Source organism: Miniopterus schreibersii, assembly GCF_964146895.1.
Source record: "Miniopterus schreibersii genome assembly, chromosome: 8".
Classification (NCBI taxonomy): domain Eukaryota; kingdom Metazoa; phylum Chordata; class Mammalia; order Chiroptera; family Miniopteridae; genus Miniopterus; species Miniopterus schreibersii.
The window spans coordinates 53,411,468-53,424,982 of record NC_138109.1 but is presented as its reverse complement, the minus strand read 5'-3'; the positions used below and the strand labels follow the sequence as shown (position 1 = coordinate 53,424,982).

The following is a 13,515-nucleotide window of genomic DNA, read 5'->3' as shown; positions in this document are numbered from 1 at the left end:
GAGAAAGGGATGTGAATTAATGACAGGTTTTATTTTATTTTATAAAGATAAAGAGATTTAGCCCTGGCCAGTGTTGCTCAGTGGGTTAGTGTGTCATCCATACACTGAAAGGTCTCTGATTCGATTCCTGGTGAGGGTACATACTTAGGTTTTGGGTTTGATCCCCAGTTGGGACTCATGCAGGAGGCAACTGATCAATGTTTCTCTCTCACATTGATCTCTCTCTCTTTCCCTCTTCCCCTCTCTCTAAAAAATTCAGTAAGCATGTCCTTGGGTGAGGATTATAAAAAATAATTATAAGATGAAGAGATTTACAGTTTGTGTGCTGGTGAGAATGATGTAGAAGAGAGGAAAGAGGGGATAGAAAGTCCCTGAGTAAGTAAGCTGGGAAGGTCTGTCCTAACCAGGAGCATTTATTCTAATCGGAGGGAAGGCAGAGGCCGTGGCACTGTGGTGGGTGGTGGGAAGATGTGGTTTTCTTATGGAGAGTGGGAGAGGGGAGTGGCCAGCAGCCTGAGGGGCTGTCAGATGCTCTGCAACATTATTTTGGGGGAGAGATGCTATTTTAGTAGCTTTAATGGAGTTCTTGTGTTCCTTCAGTAATGCAAGCTATTATATCCCCTTTCTAGGATTTATTGCTAATAAGCTGAAAGTTGACACTAATTAAGTGATTACTTTCAACTTACACACTTTCATCTGAATAAACTGAACTCACTATTACATTAACACATTCAACAAATAATTACTTGGTGTTCTACCATGTGCCAAATACTGAGGAGGGTATAGCAAAGCTAGTAACAGAGGTAGATTGCAAGACACACTGTAAACCCTGAATACATTTTTGCCAGATCCCTATGGCCTTGATTGATTAAAATAAAGACCTTTTATTAGAATTAGTATCCTGAGTTTCCTCAAGTCCATGTACTTTTTGTACTATAGAAGTTAGAATACTGTAGGTAAGTTGCTAATTAAAACAAAACACTCCAGAAACAGATTAAAGTATTTATAAGATATTAATACATGATAAATGTGACATTTCAAATCAGTAGAGAAAAGGTAATTTTCCCTTAAATGATACTGAAACAATTGAACACCTATTTGTAAGAAAAAAAGTTGGAGCTTTATCTCTTACCATGTACAAAAATAAATTTCAGATAGACTAAAATTTTGTGTGTAAAAAAGAAAATATTAAAAGTTTTAAAGAAAACATAGAAGGCTATGTTTATAATCTTAGAATGAGAAACAACTTCTTAAGAAAGACCTAAAATTCAGAAGTCTTAAAAAAAAAAAGATTGACAGATTTGATTGCATAAAAACTTAACAATGGCAAAATGTGCCTTAAACCAAGCTGAAAGGCAGAAGCCGTGGGGAGGACGGGGGTATTTGCAGCACATAAAACACTAGCACCTGTAAACCAGCACCTGCTATGAATCAATCAGCAAAAGGCAAACTGTCCTATAAATACTAATAAATAAAATGGCAAGTGTATAAAAAGGCTATGAAAAGACAGTTTATGGGTCTTCAAATAGCCAATTAATGTATAAATAGGTCCTCGGCCTCACTAATGATGAAGGAAAAGCAAGTAAAAACCATCACGATGGCAAAAATTAATATCCAGTCATGGAAGTAGTAAAGATAAAAAGGCCTTTGCTATGCAATTAGAGGGAGAACACATTGGTACAACTCTTTAGAAAGGTAATTTGCAGTATCTATTAAAATTACGTGTTCGTAACCTTACGACTCAGCAAAACCACTTGCAGAATTCTATCCTACAGAATAATAATTGAATGTATAAAAGACTGTACATGGGCATTCATTGCAGTGGTATTTGTGAAAGCATAATATTTGAAGCAGCCTAAAAGTCTATTAATAGATTTAGATTAAAAACACTTAGTACACTCACACTATTCAGTTGCATTAAATAGAAAACTATTCTGGAATCATACATCGTAACCTGAGATATAGCACAAGATTATGACTCATGACATATGAAACAAACATGCATTAGTAAAATTAACCAAATTAACTAATTATGAATGAAGGATACAAGCAATAATGTGATTGTTGCCAAGTGCATGGTTTTGGTGAGTCTGTGTCCATCAGCTCTCAGGTGTCCATTTTCACATACCTGGAAGTTTTCTGAGTTCAGAGTGACAAGTGCCAACTATGTGTGGTTCCCATTGGCAAATAAGAAGCCTTCCAGACTTGAATGACCTTCATTTTTATTCTCCACTAGTCACCCATATAGCCCTTGTGACTAACTTCCATTCTCTAGGAGATGAAATTAAAATACCAGGTTTATTTACCATGAGTGTTGTCCCCTAGTACTTTCTGCAAAGATGGAAATGTTCTGTGTCCGTCACGCCCAATACAGTAATCTCTAGCCACATGTGACCACTGAGTAAGCTCTTGAAATGTGGTGATTGTAATTGAGGAACTGAATTTTTAATTCTAATTAACTTAGATTTAAATAGCCAAATGTGTCTAGTGGCTACTGCATTTGACCGTAGATTTAGACAGACCAGGGGTAGCCTTGTGAATATATTCTTAAGTCATTTCTCAGATATCTTCCTGCTGAGAAATTCCATCAGAGGATTTGCAAGAATATCCAGGAAGGTCCACATTGCCTTGGGCATCTTGAAGGGGGAGTGCCTCTCTCAGCTTCCCCCTTCCTTGTGCCATCCTAAGAAGATATCAATATATGTCCTGGCCAGTGTTGCTCAATGGTTAGCATGTCAGCCAGTGCAAGAGGCAACCAATCGATGTCTCTCTCTCATGTTGATGTTTCTCTCTTTCTCTCTCTCTTCCCCTCTCTCCCTCCCTTCCACTCTCTAAAAATCAATGGAAAGAATATCCTAAGGTGGGGATTAACAACAACAAAATATATCAAGATAGTAAATTAAACAAACACGTTATGCAATATGTATTGTCCCATTTTAAACCTATGTGCGTATGATATTTAAAAAATATATATCTAGTATTAAAAAATTTGAGAAACTAGGTACCATAATGTTAAGGTAATTTATTTCTGGAGGGTTAACTTACTGAGTGAGGGGAAGGAAAGTAGTGATATTTGGTGCCAGTTTTCCCATTGCTTTTGTATATTTCTATATATTTTTAAAAAGGTTATTTCAAGCTAAAATAATCTTCTTAAAAATGTAATACTGACAGAGACACAAGTGTTTTCATGAAGCTTGTTATTTCCTCCTCACTTTTACCAAATATTATCTGTCCCTGCTCTCAGTCTTCATTGTACTTGGTTGTACTTATGATCTGCCTTGAGAGGTTTCTGTATTAATTTTTTTCTACTATAGGAGGCTTTCTGTAAGCATTTGGTTTAATTCTAGACACTTTCTTGAACCCTGTCAATAGCAAGCCAGCTTCTGTCTGTACTCTTTCTTTACTAGTGATATGTGTTTACTTGAACAGCAGCAATAAATTAAGACAGTGCAGTTCTGTTTTTTAACATGTAATATGAGAAGGCCTGCTAAATTGATGTGTGTGAATAGTAGTAATATTTGTGAATTGCAAGAAATGATTTCATGTTTAGGGTTGTCATGCTCAATTGGATTTATAAATTTCGAGTAAAGATAAATGCTTGCTTATAAATTACTAACAAGGACTTATGCCAGTATTTCTACTTCTCCTGTTCGTATTTACTCTAAGAACACTTGGAGTGAGTTGTCTTTGTGTAATCCTTTCTTCTAGTTCTCAGATGTGCAACCACATCTCTGTATGTATCGTACACTGTTATGTTAAGGGGGTGGGAGCACTAATGTGAATGCCCATGATTTTTATTACAACTTATGTACCTAGTTACCCTCTCTTTGAGCCCCTTTGCTTCTTCTGTTTTGGCATAAGTCAAAGGTACTATATTTCCTTTTTGCACGTAAAAAGTGATAAGATATCCCATCTCCAATACAAGGCTTGTTCAAGTCTTATAGGTGGCACTTATCCAAAGAGCTACAGTTATTCTTCTACATCGGTAATTAATTAAAAGACAAAAATATTTTGGGCAAAAGAATTTATAGCTTGAATTTTGACTCTCGGAGAAAGTAAGGGCTGATCATAACTAGAGCAAGTTTATCTTGCAGAATTGCCTACTTTCATGGAGGCCCTGAAAGGTGACTGAGGGGTGCTAGGCCTGGGCTGTGGGGAGAAGGGGAAACTCCGTAAGTACACATGTGCAACTTATTTGTAGTAATTTTTCTTGCTATGGCCATGATCCCTGTGTTTCCCTTTTCTTTCCTCAAATACTTTGTTCTTTTTCTTTAAGAAGCTTTTTCCCAAACAGACTCTAATTCCTTAGATAAATAGCAAAGGGTGGGACGCTCCTAGGAAAAGAAGTGGAGGGCAGCTTTCAGCAGTGTTGGTTCTGTGATGACATGAGTAGTAATTTGAATAATAAGGCAACGAGTGTTTGTAAAACTTTTCAGTTTGGTGAAGTTAACCTCTTTGAATTTATGCCTTCCTTTCATGCATATTCACAAAAAGAAGCATAACAAATGTACATACTATGAATGCAGATCATCAAGCCAGCCAGCAATGGAGGTATTGAGCTTTACATAAACAAAGATTTTTTTTAACCTTCTCCGAGAAAATGTTTTTTTGTTTTCCTAAAATTCATTTGAGAGAGAAACATCGATGTGAGAGAAACATCGATTGGTTGCCACCTGTATGTGCCCTGACTGGGGATCGAACCCACAACCTAGATATATGCCCTGACCAGGAATCGAAATGCAGCTTTTTTGGCATACAGGTGATGCTCCAACCAACTGAGCCACCTGGCAAGGGCAAGACTTTTTTTTTTAACATTTTGTCCATTTAATCAATAGTATTAGTATTAAATGAAATACTTAAAATCACAGAGATATAGTAAGGAAATAATCATTGGGACAAACAAATATGCTTAACTGTTTATATATAATACATATAAATATGTAATATATCTGTTATAAGTATATATAATATATAACAATATATAAGAATAACTTTCCTTCTACCTTATTTCAGATGAAATCAGAGGTAAAATAGGATCAGAGACTGACTGAAATATTTTTTTTTGACAAGAGAGCTAATAATGAGTTGAAAAGTGCATTGAAAACAATTTTTAAAGCTTTATGTGTTGACATTAAACTAAAGGGGCAATATTAGGTAGTAGAGAGAGGTTATTGGGCTTTCAGTCGTATGGACTTGGTTTCAGTACTCCTTCTGCCCTTTACTTGGGACAGGTGACTTCTCAGAAATTCTCTGAGATTTAGAACATTAAGTATTGGAGGGGTCTTGTGAGGAAGTGAGACATGGGAAGGGGCTTTGGCCTCAAAGTTGTAAAATGTAGGCTGCATTTTTCCTTTCCTATTAAGGATCCTAATGCCAAGCTGTTTTTCTGATATACCTTATTTTACTAAGAATTTTTCATATGTAGAATTATTTTAGGTAAAATATGTAGAAATGAAGTGAAAAATTTTCTTTTGGCTTGTAATGTATTGACCATTTATTTGACTATCTTTTGAAATCTATGCTATTGCTTTATAATGCCAGAAACTGCATCCAAGAAAACAAAAGGAAACCTAGAAATGTGGCTCATCTGTGGAATGTAGAAATAGATATTATAAAAATTCACCCATTTAGTCTGGGCCAGCATGACTCAGTGGTTGAATGTTGACTTACGAACCAGGAGGTCACGGTTTGATTCTCGGTTAGGGCGCATGTCTGGGTTGCGGGCTCCATCCCGGTAGGGGGTGTGCAGGAGGCAGCCGATCAATGACTCTCTCATCATTGATGTTTCTATCTCTCTCTTCCTCTCCCTTTCTCTCTGAAATACAACACACACACACACATATATATATATTTAAAAAGTTACCCATTTAGAAGGCCAAGGACTTAACTAATTTACATCTAGATGGGACTAATCAGATCTGTCCTTTTGGCTGTGATAAGTCAGTAATCATTGGGCTGCTGTGCGAGTTCAGCAGACATAAAGCCAAGTTAGCAGTCACATAGATTTGTAAGAGAAAATACCCAAGCAAGATACAGGGGCAAGAGAGTTTGAGAAGGCAGGGAGAGCTTTAGCCTGCAGTGTAGGTCTGATGCCTGGGAGTGAAAGGCAGGAGCATTGAGGAGGAAGAACCTCAGACCTCAGTGAAGTTCCGAGAAAGCCCTGTCCAGGTGATGGGGAGTGCAGAACAAAGATTGCTTTTCAGGGGATCGAACTGGGCAGAAATAGTCCCTTCTGGTATCCAACCATGCTCGATCCTCGGCCGGGAGCAGTCGGGGGAGAGCATAAGCTTGGCTTGAGTGTTGCAGCAATCCTGAATAGAGAAGCTGTCAGCTGACTGCACTCTTGGAAACAAGTTAATTCAATGGCATGTCTCCATGGCTGCCACAAAGGCTGTGTGGGGTATGATTTAATTTGACAAACAGCTATTGGTTGCCAATTTTGTGCATGAACGATGATAAGCACTATTGGGGATTTGGAGAGTTTTTTCTTCATTCATTTTTTTTCTTGTTCACCCATGCGTTGAACAGTGTTAATGGAAGGACTACCACATCCTGAGCACTGCGCTAGGTGTGGAATGCACAAGGCTCATTTAAATCTCTTAATTCCATTTAGAGACCATGGTTGAAATATGTAAATCACTGTTTCTGTTCCAGGATCGAAGCATTCACTGGTTGCTCATTAGAATGTTGTAAAACTCTTAAGATAAGAGTGCCATATACGGGAACTCTTCCAAGTACCTTATTTCAAATTTTCCTTAATGGGTGTAAAACTTAAAGGTCAAGGATGTAGGGTTTCAATACTGAAAAGAAACCTCACCAGGTGAAAATGGAAACAACGAATCCTATTTGATGCCATGTTGTGCTAACTTCACACTTGCATAGTTTAGCTTTCTGCCAAGAGTGAAGTTGCTTTATATCATTTATAAGAAATGTATGAAGTATGAAAATATTGCAGTGTTATGGTTTGTGAAGAATGCCAAATTTGCTGAAAAGTTTGTTCTTTAGGCATAAACTAAGATCAGAGATCAGAGGATGAAAAGAGATAAGTAATGATATTAAGGTTGTACTATATTTGCATTTATTTTAGGGTTCTAAGAGATCCTTGTTTATCAACTATTTTTTTTCTCCAAATGGCCATTTTTCTTTAATACCTATTGTAGTTGCTTCTGCGTGCATTTCAATGTTACTGTTTTCCATCTCTTTTTTATTTGGACTGACATAGATGCTATACTGAACTGTTTGTTTTGCATCAGCAAAGATGCCTTACCCTATAGCCATGGCTGCCACATGCATCATTAGTACGGCGTGTGGTAATTTTAATGTTATTTCTAAATCCCCCTCACCTCATGCCATTCTTTTAATTTAGGACCAACTGTTCAGCCATATGGAGCAGTTTGTCAATTAACATCTGTATGTTCTTACAAAAGTATGAATTTGTCTGTGTGCTTTATGCCTTCAGATGTGCTATATTTCATGTGGAAAAGACAATTCTTTTCATTTTATTAATGCTTTCATTGACTGATTCTTCCATTTATTTTTTCCCTTCGAGAACTTAATGTTGGATTAGGATGTTTTTAAAAGTCAATGGATGCCTATATTCTGTAAGTTTGCCTTACTTGAATCCATAGGTAAACACAAAGGACACCTTGCTGACCACTTGTTTTTGTGTTTCACAGATTATTTATCTTCCATCCACTTTCTTCTAACCCCAAAGCACCAGAAATCCAAAATAGCATCACAGAAAGAATCGGCACTGATTTACTTCATCCCCATCTGATTTCTTGCCTGCCTGCCTTAAAATTATTTAGTGGGTGTTTTGCTAAAGATGCAGTCATTGTCTCCCCATCTGTCTTGGTCTTTTAGGCAAACTATTCCTTTCACCAAGGCCCCGATGGAGGGAGTGCTGGGCAGCCTCATTTATGCACAGTGACCCCACCCGTCTTTCCAAGTATTACTTACCCACAGGTGAATTTGAATCTTAGAAGAGACAACTTGATTCTCTTCTAGGGTTTTGCTGTTGGCACCTGGACAGATCAAATTGATTTTGAGGTGTTAGGGAGTGGCTAAGATCAGAGGTCTGGCTACACAGCTGTCCATTTACTAGCTGTGTAGTCTTGAGTAAATTATTTATCTGTTGTATACCTGAGTTTTCTCATCCATAAAGTGAGATCCAAAATGTTTTCAAAACCAAAAACAACTTTTCATAACCATTAGACAGCAAAATGAGCCTATCAGAACTCATTTGGTGACAATGACCTGACAGAAAGTTATGTTACTTTCGCTTGTCTCTTGGTTTGAATATTCACATGTTTTCCTGAAGAAATAGTAATGTGTATAATTATCGGGTCTATCCTGAAGATGTTTGGAAAGGGACTGTGGGCCAACTGTATCTGCCTCATGTTTTTGTTCTGAGGATTAAATGCATCACTATATGTAAAAGTGCTTAGAAGGCTCTTGGTTCTTAGAAAGCACTCAGTAAGTGTTAGCTCTGATTTTCATCTGGTCTGCGTAGGTTTCACTTTCTTGCAAGGAACAATTTCACTAAGACAAATGCCTACTAAGTCTAGACCTGTCTGGAGCCTTGGGGCAGGATTAGTTTATTACCAAGATGGGCAGAATTCCTCCTTTTATGTAGATAACAGTCTCCATTAATTAAACAGGAAATTAAAATAAGTGAGATATTATTAATAGGAAAGAACTGGGCATTAAGGGATCCTACAGTACTTTAGTGACAGGTTAAGGTCTCCCTGAAGAAGTGATGTTTGAGTTAAGGCATAGAAGTTCATTAGGTGAACAGAGAGGGGAAGACTGTTCCAAGCAAAGGAAGGCTCAGAGGAGAGATGAGGGATTCGGGTTCTTGCTTCCTTCGTTTGCATGTCCTCATCTCTCCAAATTACAGGCCTCCCTAACCTACTCCGCTTCTCAGGACAAGAGCTTGCCTCCTTGGAGAGGCTCCTTTAAAACTGAAGGCAAAGAGAAGCAAAGGAGAATGTATGTTCCCAGGGGGGTGCTCTGGAATGAAAGAGTAAGTTCCTGGGTTGCCCCATCCATGCTAGTCTCACCAGTCTGGGAAATAACTCCGCAGGCAGAGATGCTTGGTGGGGCCCAAGAGGCCTGAGGATTTACCCATTTCCACATTGGAGGAAACAGGAATGGAACAGAAGCATTCCCCACCCCTAACTCCCTGGTCTCTTTCTGAAGTTGTTACTTTTAATCATGGGTAGGCTAAGACATTAGACCATCATGCTTAAAAAATTCCCGCCAAATTAAAAATAAAACATATACAGAGTAGTGGCCTAGGGAGTGTGCTTTAAGTAATGTACTTACTACAGTGGTTGGCATAGAGCAGGCAGACAAAACATGCTAGTTGCCCTTCTCTTTGGTTCATTTACGTCATAATGCATTTTATCAGAAAATGCATTAAAAAAGAAATGAATGAATAACACATAATCTCAAATGCTTTATCACTTTAAAGTTGAATAATTATTTAATAATAGAGTGTAATATTACGGTAAGGTTAAAATTCCCAGTATCGTTAATACTTTTTTATATCATTATATAGAACTCATATTTATTCTTTAGACCAATTTATGGGTTATCTTTGTTACTTTTTAAGTTCTTCTGCATTATGACTTTTTGCCTGCTATGTAGACAGTAGAAAGAAAGATTGAGAAATAATTTAAATTTACCATTTACTGCTAGTGTTGATTCTTATATCACATCAGTCCTGAGTACTGTTTTCTACATTCAGAAATATAGTTAAACTAATAGCTTAATATACAATTGTTTTAAGAAGTATGAATTAATGCCTGATATGCACATTACATTAGCATCATTGTGAATAATTCATATTAACATTTTAAAAAATTTCTCTTTGTAATTAAGCATTCATTACCTGTAATAACGCACTTTTCTGGGGCAGCTTTTTCACAAGCCGCTTTATTACTGATTGCATTATCTCCCCTCGTCCTCCCCTGCAACTAGCACGCCCTGACCTGCTGTAGGATTTGCACTACTGCTCCCACTCCACAGTGAAAGAAGCTGGAACAGGAAGGGAAGGAATGCTGCTTCTTACATAATTCACTGTGAGAAGCTGCAGTTGATATTCCTCTATAAATAAAATGCTATTTTGAAAATTTTTTACAAAACTGATTTTTTAAGAAATGTTTATTCTAAATTTGCCTTGGTCAGAGAGAACTAATAACACTTGTTTAAATATGGTTGTTTTAAAGAGAAACAAATTAAATTCTTCTTTTATCTACTTCCATTTGTCCATACATTTGTGCCTGTTGAAAGAAATCGTATCTTCGGCCTTGATGTTTGCAAGTCTCTTTCTCTTTTCATCTCTTACTCTCATATTTATGGGCAGCTTCTTTAATTAGATAAATGAAATAAAAAGCAAAAAGCTACCTTTGGTGAACTGAAATTAGAATAATTATATTTGTTGGTATTTACTTTTTAAAAGGGATTCATTGGAAATACTTGCATTGCACAAATATTAAATACATGTGAATTAGACAAGTACCTTTTTGGGGTTTACCAATTTTTAGGACCCTCTAAATTTTGTCCAGAATTAGCCCTTGCTTCACGAGACTCTTTCATTATTTGTCTGTATATGGCCTCCTTTCATTTAGTGTTTTTAATGTTACTATACCATTTGTGAACCCAACACCCAAAGCAAAAGATAGGATCTTGGTAATAACCTGTTATCTAGCCAAATGACTTCTCCGCATCTCTCTGACTCCCTCTATCGTAGGTAGCCATTTTTTGAGTTAATGATTCACCAGTCCCTTGCTGGCTTTCTTTATATATTCTTATTATGTCTATATGTGTCCCCCATAAATATTTTTAAAATTTAGTTGTTTTTACTTGTCTTAAAAGGATTTCTAGTACTGTATGTAATCCCTAGTATGTATTTCTTTGACTTACTATTATGTTATTAAGATGCATTGTGTTGTGATGTTTCATTCATTTTGACTACTTCACGGTAGTCCAAAGGGCTGCCTCTATCACTGTATTAATTCACGCTTCCATCGATGGAGAGTTGGGGTGCTACAGTTGTGAAGAGCTGTTTGAACATTCCTGTACATGCCTCCTGTTCTTACCCTATGAGATGGTTTCTCTTAAGAATAACAGTGCTGGGTCACAAGGTGTGCAAATTTTCAATTTTAGGAGATAATGCCAAGACATTTTCTGGAGCGACTGCAATTTGTACTCCCACCAACAATGTCTAAGAGACCATGTAGATGCCTCTCTCACCAGCACTTAGTTTTGTCAGACTTCTAATATTTTTTTAGTTAAATGGACATGAAATGATATGTCTTAAATTTTATTCTTTATATGTATTGGGAATATTTCTTCTTTTGTGAAATTCATGTTCATGTATTTTTGTCCATTTTTTTATATTAAGTTTTTGGTGTTTATATTAACAGTATGTTAGGCATTTATTATATATTCCTGATACTAATCTTTTGTTGGATGTATATGTTTGAATATATTTTCCCAGTTCATAATTTGATCTTTTATTTTCTTTAAGGTATCTCTTGATGACTAGAAGATTTTAATTTTAATGTAATCAAAATCTATTAATCTTTTATGGTACATACTTTTTTTGTGACTTAGGTAATCTTTTTTTAACCCAAGATCTAAAAGGTATTCACCAATACCTTCCACTAATTTATTTAATGGTTTATTTATTTTATTTTTATTTATTTATTTTTAAATATATATATCTTTATTGATTTCAGCGAGGGAGGGGAAGACATAGAAACATCAATGATGAGAGAGTCATTGATCAGCTGCCTCCTGCATGCCCCATATTGGGCAGCGGGCCTGCAACTCAGGCATGTGCCCTGACTGGGAATCAAACTGCGATCTCCTGGATCATAGGTCAATGCTCAACCACTGAGCCATGGTGGCTGGGCAGTGGCTTATTTTTTTTAAATTTAAGACCTTACTCACTCTAGATTGATTTTTGTTAATTGAGTGAAGTGAGGATTCAACTTTATTTTTTTCAAAAAGATTGCTCTTTTACAAATCTCCGTTTATTGATCTAATTTAAATTTAACTTTATTTTTCTGTCTGGCTTTTTAAATTGAATTTATTGGGGTGATATTGGTTAATAAAATTATATAGATTTAGGTGTACAATTCTATAATACATCACCTGTATATTGTATTGCGTATTCATCAACTCAAGTCAAGTCTCCTTCCATCACCATTTATCCCCCCTATACTCTCTTCTACCTCCCCCAGCCCCCCTCTCCCTCTGGTAATTGTCATGATATTGTCTGTGTCTATGACTTTTGTTTGTTTGTTTGTTAAATCCCTTCATATTTTTACCCAGTCCTGCAATCCCAATCCCTCTGACAGCTATCTTTATGTGGTTTTGGAATTAGGATAATGCTGGCCTCATAAAATGAGCTTGGGAGTCTCTCTCCTCTTGAATTTTTTGGAATAGTTTGAGAAGGATAGGGGTTAGTTCTTCTTTGAATGTTTGGTAAAATTCACCTGTGCAACTATCTGGTCCAGGACTTTTGTTTGCTGGGATTTTTTAAATTTCTGCTCTAACTTCACTAGTTGTAATCTGTCTGTCCAGATTTTCTGATTCTTCCTGATTCAGTTTTGGAAGATTGTAGGTTTCTAGGAATTTATCTATTTTGTACAGATTGTCCAATTTATTGGCAAATAGATGTTTGTAATATTTTCTTACAATCCTTTGAATTTCTTTGGTGTCAGATGTTACTTCTCCTCTTTCATTTCTGATTTTATTTATTTGGGTCCTTTCTCTTTTTTTCATGATGAGTCTGATGAAAGTTTTGTCAATCAAAGAACCAGCTCTTGGTTTCACTAATCTTTTGTATTTTTTTTTAGACTTTATATTATTTCTGCTGTGATCTTTATTATTTCCTTCCTTTTACTCACTTTGGCTTTGTTTGTTGTTTTTTTTTCCTTCAAGTTCCTTTAAGTGCAAAGTTAGACTGTTTATTTGAGATATTTCTTGTTTCTTGAGATAGGCCTGTAATGCTATGAATTTCCCTCTTAGGATTGCTTTTGCTGTGTCTCATAGATTTTGGGTTGTTGTGTTCTTATTTTCATTTATTTCAAGGTATCTTTTGATTTCTTCCTTGATATCATTGTTAGCCCGTTCATAGTTCAGTAACATGTTATTTAGCCTCCATGCCTTTGTGTGTTTTTCAGATTTTTTTCTTGGGATTGATTTCTAGTTTCATACCATTATGGTCAGAGAAGATGCTTGATATGATTTTGGTCTTCTTAAATTTATTGAGACTTGTTTGGTGTCCTAACATGTGGTGTATCTTAGAAAATGTTCCCTGTTCACTTGAAAAGAATGTATATTATTCTGCTTTGGGGTGAAATGCTCTGAAATTTTCAATTAAATCTATCTGATTTAGTGTGTCATTTAAGGCCACCATTTCCGTGTTGATTTTTCTATCTGGAAGATCTATCCATTGATGTCAATGGGGTGTTAAAATTGCTTACTATGACCGTATTA

At 36.3% G+C, this 13,515-nt stretch overlaps 1 protein-coding gene across 1 annotated transcript in view; it reads left to right on the top strand.

Annotated features, from left to right (window-relative positions):
• The window catches only part of TTLL7 (tubulin tyrosine ligase like 7), a 118,152-nt gene that overhangs the window by 86,712 nt on the left and 17,925 nt on the right, over nt 1-13,515 (top strand). The window lies entirely within an intron of this gene.